This window comes from Falco rusticolus, chromosome 6 (genome assembly GCF_015220075.1).
Source record: "Falco rusticolus isolate bFalRus1 chromosome 6, bFalRus1.pri, whole genome shotgun sequence".
In the NCBI taxonomy this organism is placed as follows: Eukaryota; Metazoa; Chordata; class Aves; order Falconiformes; family Falconidae; genus Falco; species Falco rusticolus.
This window is the reverse complement of record NC_051192.1, coordinates 19,906,887-19,919,843: the sequence shown is the minus strand read 5'-3', so window position 1 is coordinate 19,919,843 and position 12,957 is coordinate 19,906,887.

Sequence of the window (12,957 nt, the reverse complement as noted above, 5' to 3'; positions counted from 1 at the left end):
CATGCCACCTCTTCCTTTGCCCACCACCGAAGCATCCAAACGCACCCTTGCCCACATGTGCGGCTGGTTTCCCTTTTAGGGGGAACAAAATGGATACCTTTAGGTGTCCTGTTGGCACCGCGGACTGTGGTGGCCCTTGCACCAGCACAAAGGCATGATGCTTGGTGCAGCGCCAAGATGGCTGGTGCAGCAGCCTGGCTGGGGCAGCGCTGCTCTTCCAAGAGGATTTATGAATCAGGCTGATGAAGGCTGGATGGAGGGAGGTGCCCTGAGCCTGTCTGGCCTCTTTGCCCAGCAGCATTGACTCACACGGGACCATGCCAGGAGCAGGAACAGGGCTGGAGAAGCCCTGCTCCCCCCGCCTCCTGATCTGCTCAGCCACCCCTGTGGTGCTCCAGGCCGGAGGGATTGCTCACAGCCCCCCAGCAGCACGTTAAAAATTGTTCACAGGAGGGGTGGCCTGGGTGCACGTGACTAAACCTGGACCTGCCTTTGGACCAGCAAATCCAGGGGGCTGCTTTGTGCCAAACAGGCTGCCGCTAGAAGGGCCCTCACCTGGGGTGTTAGGGGGGCACCCAGCCCCAGGCACCCTGCAAATGTCCCTTTACACCAGGTCTGCTGCAGGGGCAGCTGAGAGCAGTGTAATGAGTTTTTAAACTTCCTTGGGGAGGAGGCAGAGACCTCAGCCATCCCGGCCCCACAACAGGATCTGCTCCTGGTGTTGCCGCCAGGATGCCTGATCATCGCCTGATTGCCTGATCATGCCTGTTGCATTCACACCCCCCCGTGGCACTTTCCCTCTGGGACACTGGTGGCCACCACCTGTCCTGCTCCTTATTCCCATGCCCCAAGCAGCAACGGGATCAACTGCGACACCCTGCAAGCCTTCTCCCTGCTGCCCTTCTCACAGGCATTGTCACATTCAGGGTTGGCAGAGGCAAAGCCCACACCACGAGCCCCCGGCAGTGCGCATGGCAGCGGCCGGAGTCGGTTTCTCTGGGAAAAGGGGGGTCTCTGTGCATCCAAAGAGCTTGCTGGGCTGGGATGCACGGAGACTCCCACAAGCTGAGCCTGTCCCCACTTGCTCAACCTGGAGCCGCATGAGGAGAAGGTGGGACCGTGTCCCCAGAGCACGTCAGGAACAGCTACAGGTCCCAACCGGGAGCCGGGGCCCCCGAGGGCACTGGGAGCTGCAGCCAAGGCGAGGTGCGGCTCCCTGGGAGCCAGGGCTCGACGGCCGGATCCGGGCACATGGCCAGCGCCAGGAGCAGCCGGCTTCCACCTCCCAGGGCACCAGCAGCACAGATGAAATTCGGGAGCTGAGGCATCCACCCCTTCCCCAGTGGGATGGAAAATGTAATGCTGCGGGTTGCTCCCTGCCCTGCGGTATGTTTTTGGGATGCAGGGCACTGCTGCAAGGACCAGCCAGACAGTAAGTGGCTGACAGAGGTGGGAGGGAGCCTTTTTTTGCTTGGAAAACAGACATCCCCACCGAGGGCTGATGGCCATGGTGGTTTATGGATGTTGTGGGGGTCTCTACTGCAGACAGGACTCATTCTGCATCAGTCCTGGGCATGTTTCTCCTCCCTCCCCATCCCAAACCCGTGAGCCGAAAGCTGCCTCTGTGCATGCCGAAAAGCCTTGTGGTTTGTGGCTGCTTTCTCCAGGCTGTGATGGGCTGGGAACCAGCAGGAAAATCAAATCAGAGCTGCAGGAAGGGATAAAATGGACTCACACCGCATTTCGGCTCCTGCTCAGGGGTATCAGGTCGCGCAAGGGTGTCTCCTTGCCATGAGGTGACCAGGGTGTGAGTCCTCTGCCCCCAGCATCCGGTGGCCCTGGCCAGCCCTTGGCTCTGTGGCTGTGCAGGTCACGGTGCTGGGCACTGGGAGCAGGGATGAGGTCACCTTCCCGGATGGGGCTGGGATTCAGGCTGGCTGGGAGCTGTGGTGTTTGTCATGCCCTGGCCCTCCCGGGATGGCCGATTTCCTTTGCATCCCTTGAGCAGGTGGTGGCTCCTCTCCATCCTCACTCCACTGGCCATGTTTGCTTGTGCCAGTGCCACTGGGCAGGGGTAGACCCGCATGACAAGCAGCTGCATGGCTGCTCTGTGCCTCAGTTTCCCTGTTTGTAAAACAGAGATAATCCTTCCTTCCCTCCCATCCTCTTTCTGTCCAGTCCTGGGACATGAACTGCCTCTTACCAAGAGCTTGAAGAGGACCAAGTGCTGGCGCTGCCCTTGGCACAAGGGGTCTCTACCCCATGTGAGGGCTCTGGCTGCTGCTACTAAATTAGCTCAGAGATGATTTTATTTTTCCCCTCCATCGCTCTCAAAGCAGAAGCGGGGTGGGGTGGGGTGGGTAGTAGAGGCAGAGAAGGGGGTGAGGAGATGCGACCGAGGTCATCCTGCAGACCAGTGGCAGAGCCTAGGGGAGACTCTCAATACCTCCAACTCCTTTTTTTCCCCCTTCAACCCCAGTGGTTTTCCCCAAACCCCGTTCTGCTCATGAGTATACACCTTCCCCCTCCACCTCTCTTTGCCCCCATCCCACCGAACCCCGCCGCACCCCATGGGGAGCCACGCAGGGAGGACAGGATCAGGCCCTCCCTCCCATCCCTCCAGAGGAGGGAATGAGACAAGCTGCTGAGTGGTTTCCTGCCCGGCACTGCCAATGGGAGCTGCTTGGGGTGCCGGGAGCAGGGGAGGATGTATCCGGAGCTGAGTGTTTCCTGGCAGATAAGGCCAACCCCTCCTGCCGGATGTTATGAGTCCAGGTCCTACCTCCACGTTTCAAGCAAAGGGGCCGAGGGAAGGCCTGGATGTTTATGTCAAGGAAAAATAACTTCTCCCTCTGTGTACAATCCTCCGGCTCCCCCAGGGCTACGTGCGGGAGGTAAATGCTGGGAATAGGAAAAGAGTGGCGAGGGAATGGAGGTGGGTGATGGGGGAGAAGGGCTTGGCCCTCGAGGCTGCGGGGTCTTTCCCTCCCACCGGGGTTGGGGTGGGAGCGTGCCAAGACAGAGGCAGCGGGGAGCTAGGGAGAAGAGCCTGGGGCTGTATAGTGAGGCTGGACCTTGTGAGCTCAGGCTCAGCATCAATCCAAAGTCACCTTAGCGGCAACCCACGTGGCTTGAATCCAGCATGTCACCTCTGGTGCCCACCTGGAGGAGATCCAGCCTTCAGTAAGGACTTGCTCAGAAGAGCCCCTTCAAGGCAGGAGCTAAGATCACCCACACCAGCCTCCGTGGCTGAAGGTCCAGTGTTAGCTCTGGCCCACCTCTGTCATCTGGGGAGACAGAGGTGTTGAAAGAGGAAGGATGGTGGAAGTCCTGGGTCTGACAGCACCCAGCTGGCTGGGGAGGAGGGAGTGGTTGTGCAGTGGGTATGAAGGGAATGAGACAGTTGGGGATCTTCTCTATCTTTTCGCAAGAAATAAGTAAAATCCAGTGCTGGCTGGACCCTCCTCTTCAGAATGCACTTTGCGTGCTCCTGCCACCCAGGACCATCCACAAGGCTCCTCCAAAACCTCTACACTGCCTGAAGGCTGATACCTGTTCAGTGTCATCTCTGGACACTGGAAGGGACATGCAAAGACCTGCACTAGGCTCACACTGATCAAGCAACCAGGGCAGGGAAGATACCCAACCCTCAATTGCTACCATCCACACTGAAATTACCTCAGTCCCCAGCAGAGCAGTGCCCAGGCCAACAAGTCCTCTGCCCTGGGGTGAGGGTGGCGAGGATGTCCCCAGGGAAGGTTTGGATGTGGCCACCTGGTTTGGGTGTGGCAGACCAAGCTGGGAGCCTCAGGGCCAAACAGCTGAATCTGGGCACGACCAGAGAGTTTACGGATGATTTTTTTGCTAGCATTGAGCAACTTCTGACTGAGAGTTTTGTCTTTGGCATCCATAGGGAGAAGTCTGATAACAGAGAAAATCTGGCAGTCTCCTGTGCGGGGTGGTTAATGAGAGCTGAGCTGTCTCCCCACCCCTGTTTACTCCTGTGTCAATACAAGAGGGACTGCTGGGGGTCCTGTTTCCCACCCAGGGGGTCAGAGAGAGAGGACTGGAGGACAACCTGAGAAGAACAGGGAAAGGGGGAAGCCCCTTCCCTTCCTCCTGCTCGGAGCCACAAGGTTTTCCACTGGCAGCTGAAGGGCATCCAAGGAGCATTGTTGCCTGCAGGGGGAATTGGGGGTTAAGAAGGCTCATTCTGGAGACCTACCCCGTGCCCTCCTGCCAGCTCTCCCACCTTTCCTCCCTCAACACCCCAAATGCTCCCCCCGCCCCGGCCAGCCGGGATGCACCCCGCCTCGGCCAGCCAAAGATGTTGTTCCTTCTCTTTGATTTCCAGGAGCTCCTGCTTGGCCCCCAGAGCTTCACGGCAAACAAAACATCAGAAACCCGGGCTGGCGGTGCAGGAAGGAAACCTGCTCACGTGGGGGCTGAGTCACGATCCTGCTGCTCCCTTCTGGCATCCCAGGGAACAAGGCAGCATCAGGTACCAAGGGATGTCAGGTCCCACTGCCCCCTGACCAGCCGGGGCACCAAAAATCCTTCTTCACTGCCACCCCCACCCTATTATCTTGTTTTGAGAAACAAAACACTGCTTTTGTGGTTTTCTTCCGCAGCTTCAGTGGGAAAGGCTGGATTTGCTTCCTTAACACATAAAGAGTCTCCATGCTGCCCTTTTGGGCCTCGGCCAAAATCCAGGGAGGATGCTGAAAAGCTGAGTTTAAAACAGGCTCCTCAGCCCCCCTGACCTGGGACCAGCTATTTGATTTTCTACTGTCAGCGCCAGACTTCTTGTCTTGAGCATCACATGATACCACGAAGACTGTCACCACTCGGACCCCTCCAGACCCAGCAAAGGCCGGAGGTCTAATGTATGTCTGAACCCAGGAGCACCATCAGCTCTGGTCTGGAGGGGCCGGTATTCCCAGCTCCCGATCTACAGGAGAAATAAAACATAGATAGATATAGATATAGATACAGCTATAGATATAGATATAGATATGGATATAGATATAGATGTACACACACAGAGGAGATATGACACATATATATATATATGTATAAGTAAGGTGAGGACAAACTTTAGTAGGACCTGTAGCGATAGGACAAGGGGAAATGGTTTTAAGCTAAAAAAAGGTAAATTCAGACTGCATATTAGGAAGAAATTTTTTATGATGAGGGTGGTGAAACACTGGCACAAGCTGCCCAAAGAGGTTAGAATCCCTGGCAGTGTTCAAGGCCAGGCTGGACAGGACTTGGAGCAACCTGGTCTGGTGGAAGGGGTCCCTGCCCATGGCAGGGGGGTTGGACTAGATGGCCTTTAAAGGTCCCTTCCAACCCAAACTGTGCTATGATTCTATAATTATATACATATGCACACACAGAGGAGATATGGCACGTATATATCTCTGCACACAGGCCACCTCTGGCCAGACCTAAGACCAAGAAGCCCATGGTGTTGCTGTTTCTGAGGGGGTAAGGAAAGCATGTCTGAAGATGAGTGTAAGAATGTGGCAAGTGGAGTGATGCACCCCAGCACCTCTCCCTCTTCAGGCCACCTCCAGCTCAGGACTTTATGAAGTCTCTGTCTTGACTTGCCCTCATTGGGGTTTTATTCTATACATTTGCTTGGTTGTGGGTTTAAAACTTTGATACTTTTCACAACCCTGCTCCAGTGATGAACCACCTCCTTCAGTTGCTTTGATCCTGCCACCTGCCAGGTTCGTTTGATACCATATTTCTCCAATTGTGTTTCTTATTTGTTCTCTCTGAGCCAAGCATGATTTTGTAACCATATACCCTATCCCACCCCTTTAGCCGTCTCTTTTCCAGTCTGGAGACCTCCAGTCTTCCTCTCTGGGCATCATTCTACCTCAGGAGTGCTAAGACTTGATTTGTTTGTTACTCACTTCAGGAATATTCATCCAGGTACTGGGGCCAGGTGCTGCAGAGGGAGACCTGTGTGTTGTGGAGTTTCAACAGCTTTAAGCTATCATTAAGGGGGGGGAGACTGGGTGGAGGAGACACGAAAGGATGCTGGGTGGGTGTGGGAATGATGGCACGCACTGTGAGCACTGAGTGGGAGGCCGGGGGTGGGACCCAGTCTAAGCAAGACAGGAGACAAGGAGCTGAGGTGCTGGAGACAGGACTAGATGGTGAAAGAGGCTGGAGAAAGCAGCCAAGGAAGGAGGAGGTGGGTGTGAACAACCATGGTCTGGCAAGGAACAGTAGAGCTGGGAAGGAACAGAGCATGACTGGAAGGACAGATGTTGGCTGAGGAACCAGAAGATGGAGGAGAAAAGGACCAGACTAGTGAAAGGAACTTTCTGGAGCAGAGACTGGACTGGGAAAGGGAAAGGAGTAGCATCAGGGTCTGCTGGATCAGGTAGGGAGGACAGACCTTACAGTAGGGCTAAGGGCTGTTAACAGAAACCAGACAAGAGAAGGACCAATGGCCCAGACTGGTGAAGGCCTCAGCAGAGCACATCCCACATGTCCTCTTCAGAGCTGGCCTGGGAGAGGTGACAGATTCCTACTGTGCCCTGGTGGCGTGGTGGTTCCAGAAGCCCTGGTGGCTCACGTGGGTGCAACTCTGCAGGAAAATGAACAGGTCTGCTCTGAGCCTAACTGGTCCATCCTTCCTACTAAACCCTCTCGGCCTCAAAAAAGAGGCACCCAAACAGCCTACTGCAAACGGCTCCTGCCCTTTGCTCACCTTACCTGGGCATTGGCTGCATCAGTGCCACTTGGTCTGGGCCAAAATCACACTGGGGAGCATGTTACAGATAACTGGAGGGTCACTGCAGAAGCATGTGTGCCCTAGATCCTGGTCCTATTCAATTGTGAGTATAAATGCAGACTGGGGACCTCGGGTAATGCTAGAGTGTGGGAATTGGGTGGATTTGAATGTTGGGCTCTTACAACCTTAGAAAATGTTCCTGTTTCCCCCCCTCCGGCCCCGAGCACAGGAGGATGGAAGAAGTGTTGCAGTTGCAGTCAAGTGCTCTAGGATTAGGAAATGCCAGGCTGGACCGTGTTTGTGCAACCTCCCTGCTCCTTCCAGGTGCCAGGCATTGCAGGAGACCTGGAGCTGCAGGAGATCCCGTGATGTGATCATGGAGTGAAAGGCACTCATTGCATGATCATACTGCAGGATCATGCCTGAACTTTTCTTCCCCCTCCCTGGACCACTGCCTCTTTCAGCTCACAGGCAAATTTGGATGTAGCCACTCAACACCCAACATTTAACTAAGCCTGCCAGGTCCCTCCCCAGTGATTGCACAGATCTGGGCAAGTCTGATCAGTGGTTTAAGGTGGGATTTACCTCTCAGACACACCCAGCTCTCTCCACTCGGATCCTAGGGTAGCAGGGCTCTGAACTTGAACACCACAGAACCTAGAACACAGCCCCTCAGTAATGAGAAGTTGCTGGATACATTCTTTATTCACATGATGTCCAGCCCTGGGCCTTATTTTCTGCTTGCTTTACATGCCCTGCTGCAAAAGCAAAGGATTTGGGTAGAGATGCATTCCCATGTTTATCATGCCAGTACCCTGGTACTTCACAAACTCAGCCATTTCCTTGGACCCCAGTGAAGCAAGGTGTTGGAGAGATGGAGGAGTTGCCCACCGGCTTAGGATGCTGAATGCCCACCTGTCAATCTCTACTCAGTAACTCAGATCTCAAGACCCTGGTGTATGGTAGCCTGGAGAAAAGGAGGCTCAGAGGAGACCTTCTTGCTCTCTACAACTACCTAACAGGAGGTTGTAGTGAAGTGGGGTCGGTGTCTTCTCCCAAGAAACAAGTGATAGGAAAAGAAGAAACGGCCTCAAGTAGCACCAGAGAAGGTTTAGATTGGATATTAGGAAAAATGTCTTCATTGAAAGGGTGGTCAAGCACTGGCACAGGCTGTCCAGGGAAGTGGTGGAGTCACCATTCCTGGAGGGATTTAAAAGACATGTAGATGTGGCACTTAGGGATGTGGTTAGTGGTGGACTTGGCAGTGCTGGGTTAATGGTTGGACTTGATGATCTTAAATGATTCTATGACAGTCCCACACATTCTTAACTGCTCAGAGAGCACAGAAGTTGTATTGTCTGCTGAAAAGAGAAGCAGGAATGAATGGGTCTTGCTGAAAAAAACAGTGGAGAACACAAAATGGTTTGTTGCTCCCAGCCACACCATGTCAGTGCACTGACAGCTTGGTTTTGTAAGACTGGGTGGATGATGCTATAGAAATGCCAAGAAATACTGCTACTGGCTTGGTGGCCTCCAGATTTCCAAGAACAAAGTACATGATCATTTGGCATGTGCAGACATAACTTTCTGGTTTATCCCCATGTCAGTTATATTTCAAAATCTGCGGTGGTTTGTGTTAAACATTTGTGTTCCTGGGACATGTTCCCAGCACAGCCCCAGTTCATTTACATGGAGTAAAAAGACCAGAGGAGGTAAAGGACCTTGCCTTGAGGGCTGATCTGCAGTAATGGGTTGACCTACAACAGACTGTTGATCTACAGTAATGTGCACAGAAGAACCTGGTGGGGCTGCAGAGCAGGACATTTCATTGCAGCTTGGCCATCTTGAGGCACGTCAAAATCTGCATGCCCCTGTAGTAGATGACCACTGCTGACTATGGCCGGTGCAACACCAGAGCCCTGACTAAAGTACGCCCAGAGCTTCCTGATGGAGCAAGGATTAACAAGTCCTTTGTGAGCCCTTAACAGACAAGCCTCCAAATAAACAGAGTTGTCCTCCCAGGAGCCTGTCTTGGTGATAAATGACACTAGCGAAGCCCAGAGCAGAAAACATCTGTCCCCTCCATGCCTCTGAGGGAGAATCTGCCTGGTCCCCCTCTTGTATGGTGTTGATTAAGATGTTGACATGATTGAGAGCAGATCAGGATTGTATTTCAGAACTGGGATCTCCAGGGTTGCTTTGAAACAGGTGGCTTCAAGGCTAGTGTCTTCTTTGGAGTCCCAGCTCCAGGATCTCAAAGGTGGTCTGGATGTCAGCCTGGAAAAACTCATACATGGATTCTACCTTGCCACTGATCACCTTTTTCATGAATCCTCCAACCTCTGAAGGAGCAAATAGAAAGGCAAGAAGGTTGAAGCTTCTCTTTTTAGAGTTCCTTCTTGCTGACAGACTGACACAGGTCCAAGCAGAGGGTTATCTCTTATGGTAATCGTCCTGAAACACATGTATCAGGAGAGCCTAAGACCTGGTTTGCTCAGGCTGGAGAAGACAAGGCTCAGGAAATATCTTATGGCAGCTTTCAGCTACCTAATGAGGTGCTGTAGGGAAGACAGAGAGTCTTTTGTGAGAGGTGTGCAGGGAAGGGTAAGACACAATGAGCACAAGTTGCAGCAAGTGAACTTCTGGAAGTACTTAAGCCTGGTGACAAGGTTCCATGGTGGTGGCCTTGGGACCTCTATCCCGGGAGACAGTGAAAGCTTGACTCATCAGGTTCTTGAGTAACCTGCCCTAATTGCCCCTGCTTTGGGCAGGGGAGGGGTTGGGCTGGAATTTCCAAACTGAACTATCCTATGATTCTCCTTTGTAAGCCTTGCAACCCTCTTTTCCCCTGGCATGTGGGACTCACCTTCCTGGATGCCTAGAGGGGTGTCCCTTTTGGAGAGAGATCCCTTCCATCAGGGATCTTGTATGGCAACATACCTTGGTGGATGCACCATGTCCCAGTCCCTCTGGGACCCTGCAAGCCAAATGTGGGTGACAGTCAAATGCAGCCCGGTGCAGCAGCTTCTCCCAGAAATGTTGAGATTGTCAGGGATGTCTGGAGATCCCATATTGGATCTATAATGTTTTTTGTGAGATGGAGGCCTAGCTTTGTGGCAGAAGGAGGTGGGACTCTCCTGAGTCTGAATGGCCCTCTCCAAACCAGCATTACATTGCAAAACAGCTTTTCCCTGGTGGCTGAAGAGGGCTTTAATAGGCCCTTCATTTGAAACAGAAGCCACATCTCCACTAGCAACAAAATAGTGCCTTCCTCTGGTTACTGGGAGGCTGTGCAGCCAAGTCCTGTGGAGGATCCATGGAAGTCCTTGCTCACCACCCAGCTCTCCCAGGATCTCCCATGCTGGACCTCCCTCCGGTCCAGGCTCCTGCCTATTCAAAAAAAAGAAAAGAAGGAAGCCCACCAGCAGCCTGCCTGCCTCCCATTCCTCAACCTCCTGAAAAGTCCCAAATGTGACTCAGAGGGAGTTCCTTCGATGTGCGGGACTCACATGTAACCGACCTGCTGTAATTAAATGACCCATTAGAGCTTTTCCTGGTTGTTCTTCCCTGCTGCTTTCCTGAGTTCAAAAGGTGATTTAGGATGACATGTTCTGCTCTATACAAACTCGCCAGCTATTGCCAGCAGCATGACGAGACACCCTTCATTGTACACTAATTCCACTAGGCATACGGCCTAACAATCAAAGCACCTCATTAAAGTTTAATTAAATTTCCCAAGTGCTTTGCTCCCGGGCTGAGAACCTGTAATGCAAGCCGAAGCAGGTCTGCATGTATGTGTGTGTGTGTGTGTATGTCTGAGGTTGGGGGGGTTCTTCTTTTTTTAATTATTTGCACATGCAATTTTTTTTTTCCCCTTAGCATGATCAGCACTTCATGGCTGGGGTATGAAATAAAACCAGAGGTGTCCATTCCAGTCCAGGCTGTATGAAGAAAAGCCAAATCTTATAGACTTTCTGCACCCGCTGCTCCTGCTGAGAGTGCTGCTCTCCTGGAAGAACAGCAGGATTTTGCACTAGAGCCCCTTTGTAGGATATAGGCAGGAGGTGCAGTGACCAGCAATTAGAACTTGCACTCAGATTAGTTCCCACACCTGAAGCTTGGCAAAAAAAAAAAAAAAAACAGGCCCCATATCTCATCCTCACCCTTAGTCCCATAGGTAAAAAATGAAGAGGTAGAAAGGTGGGAGAGTGTATTGGTGGTAGAGGGCTGGAGCCATCTCCAACCCCTTTAGTCTGCTCCAAGTGCTACACCAACAGCCTCTCGGTACAGGAGGCTTTTACTGCTATATCCAGCTTCTTTTCTGTGTCTTCCAGTGTTTCGTATACTTCTTCTAGGATGGTGTTCTCCACCCTCACTGCCTTTTGCAGAAGCAGCACATAACTGCATTTTTGGATCCTAGTGTCCAAGAAGGAAGCAATATGGTGTTTTTCAACCTCTACATCTATGCCATCCTCCAGTGAGAGGGCGTATGGTGGCACACAGACCTCCAGGCTGGTGTAGCTCTGACACCATGGTTCTCTCATGACAAAGTGACACCAGTTAGTGGTGGAAGTGCTTGAAGTATGCTTTAAGGAAGTGATTGCACAAGATGCTCATCTTGAGCAGCCTCAGCTTTGACTTACAGGCTGAGACTTTGCCTTGGGAGACTTGGGGTTTTGGAAGGTGGTTATACCTGGAAAGAGATTATAATGGCTCCTGAGGCTTGGATTCAGCCCAGAGAAAGGAGACAAGGTCTCCTAAGGGTGATCCTCCTGCCTTGAGTTCCTCCTAGCTCTCCAGAGGTGGCCAGCTCTTTCCATGGACTCCAGAGGGAGACTAGTGAGTTAAAATCCTTTAGGGACCTTAGCTGTATGCCCAAAGGTGCAGATCTAAATAAGCCTGCAAGAATCCTGCAGATGTCAACACATGCTATTACGGTACTCTGGTTTTGAAGAAAAAAAAAAAAAAAGGCAGCTATTAGCATGAAATGGTGTTTGAAATGACTTTCACTTAACAGGAAAAAGTAACTTAACCTCCTCTTCATCTTTATTTTTGTTACTATTTTATTTCCTGCAATTCCTACCTGAGGTGGAGAGGGGGTGGGAGCGTACTGCTTCCAAAGAATTGTTAAACCAATTCTTGTTTAAATATCCTCCAGATAACCTGGGTATCAAAATCTTCTGCTTAGAGGACTTTGACAAGTAAAGCAGTTGGACAAGGAGTTTTGTAGGACAACATTCACCAAAGGACAAGACCCTTCTGCTACTTTGCTCCATGGTACAAAGGTGCACTCGAGTCATTAACCTCAGGGACAAAACCCAAAACATTCCATGATGAACCCAAGTAGTTGCTTACGGGCAGGCTAACCAGGACCAGCACCCATGCTCTGCCTTGATGGCCAGCTGGCCTGGTCTGGTAAAGTCCATACGGTTAAACTCTATCCAGAGCAAGGTAGCTGCATCTAAACAACCTACCAGGAGTGGTTCTTGGACTATTCTAATTCCTGGCACATGACTGGGGACTATTTGGGTTCACGCCAGCAGGCTCAGGCCAAAACCAACCCAAGGACTATGCTAACAACAGTGCAGATGACTGAGCTCTGATGGCCAGTCCCTATCGAGACATATCCAGGTTGTCTCTGCTATTTCCTGCAAACTGCAAGTTAATCTCCAGATTAAAATTCCCTGAAGACAAAAGAAAGAGCCAAGACTGAGGCCTTGTTCAGGGGGCTGCAAAAAATGAATAGGCATGGGCTTCGCAGAACCCTGCACTGTGATCATGCACTGTAATGGCAAAAGGGGAAATTTTCCTGTATTTTTCCTTGAACTGGAGTGGATGGGTAGCGAACAAAAGTAAATACTGAAACACTTACTCATATTGAAAGAAGTATGAGCACAAAAATCAGTCACCCCTTGAAATTTCAAGTGAGGTGGGGATTTCCATGTATTGCATGTGTTTCCAGATCTAAAGATAAGAGTACAGCTGGTCAAACATTTTCCATTGATGATTTCCTTGTGGAAAACATCCTTCTAAGGAAAAAAAAAAAAAGAAAAAGGAAAAAGGAACTTCAAGAATATGCTAGGTTTAGCTTAGCTTAAACACACTTAAAAAGAAAATGCATTTGACACAACTTTTTCACTTTTCTCTCCTCTTTCATGGCCAACATGCATAAAGGGAAAATAAAAGTGATGACTGACCAGTCA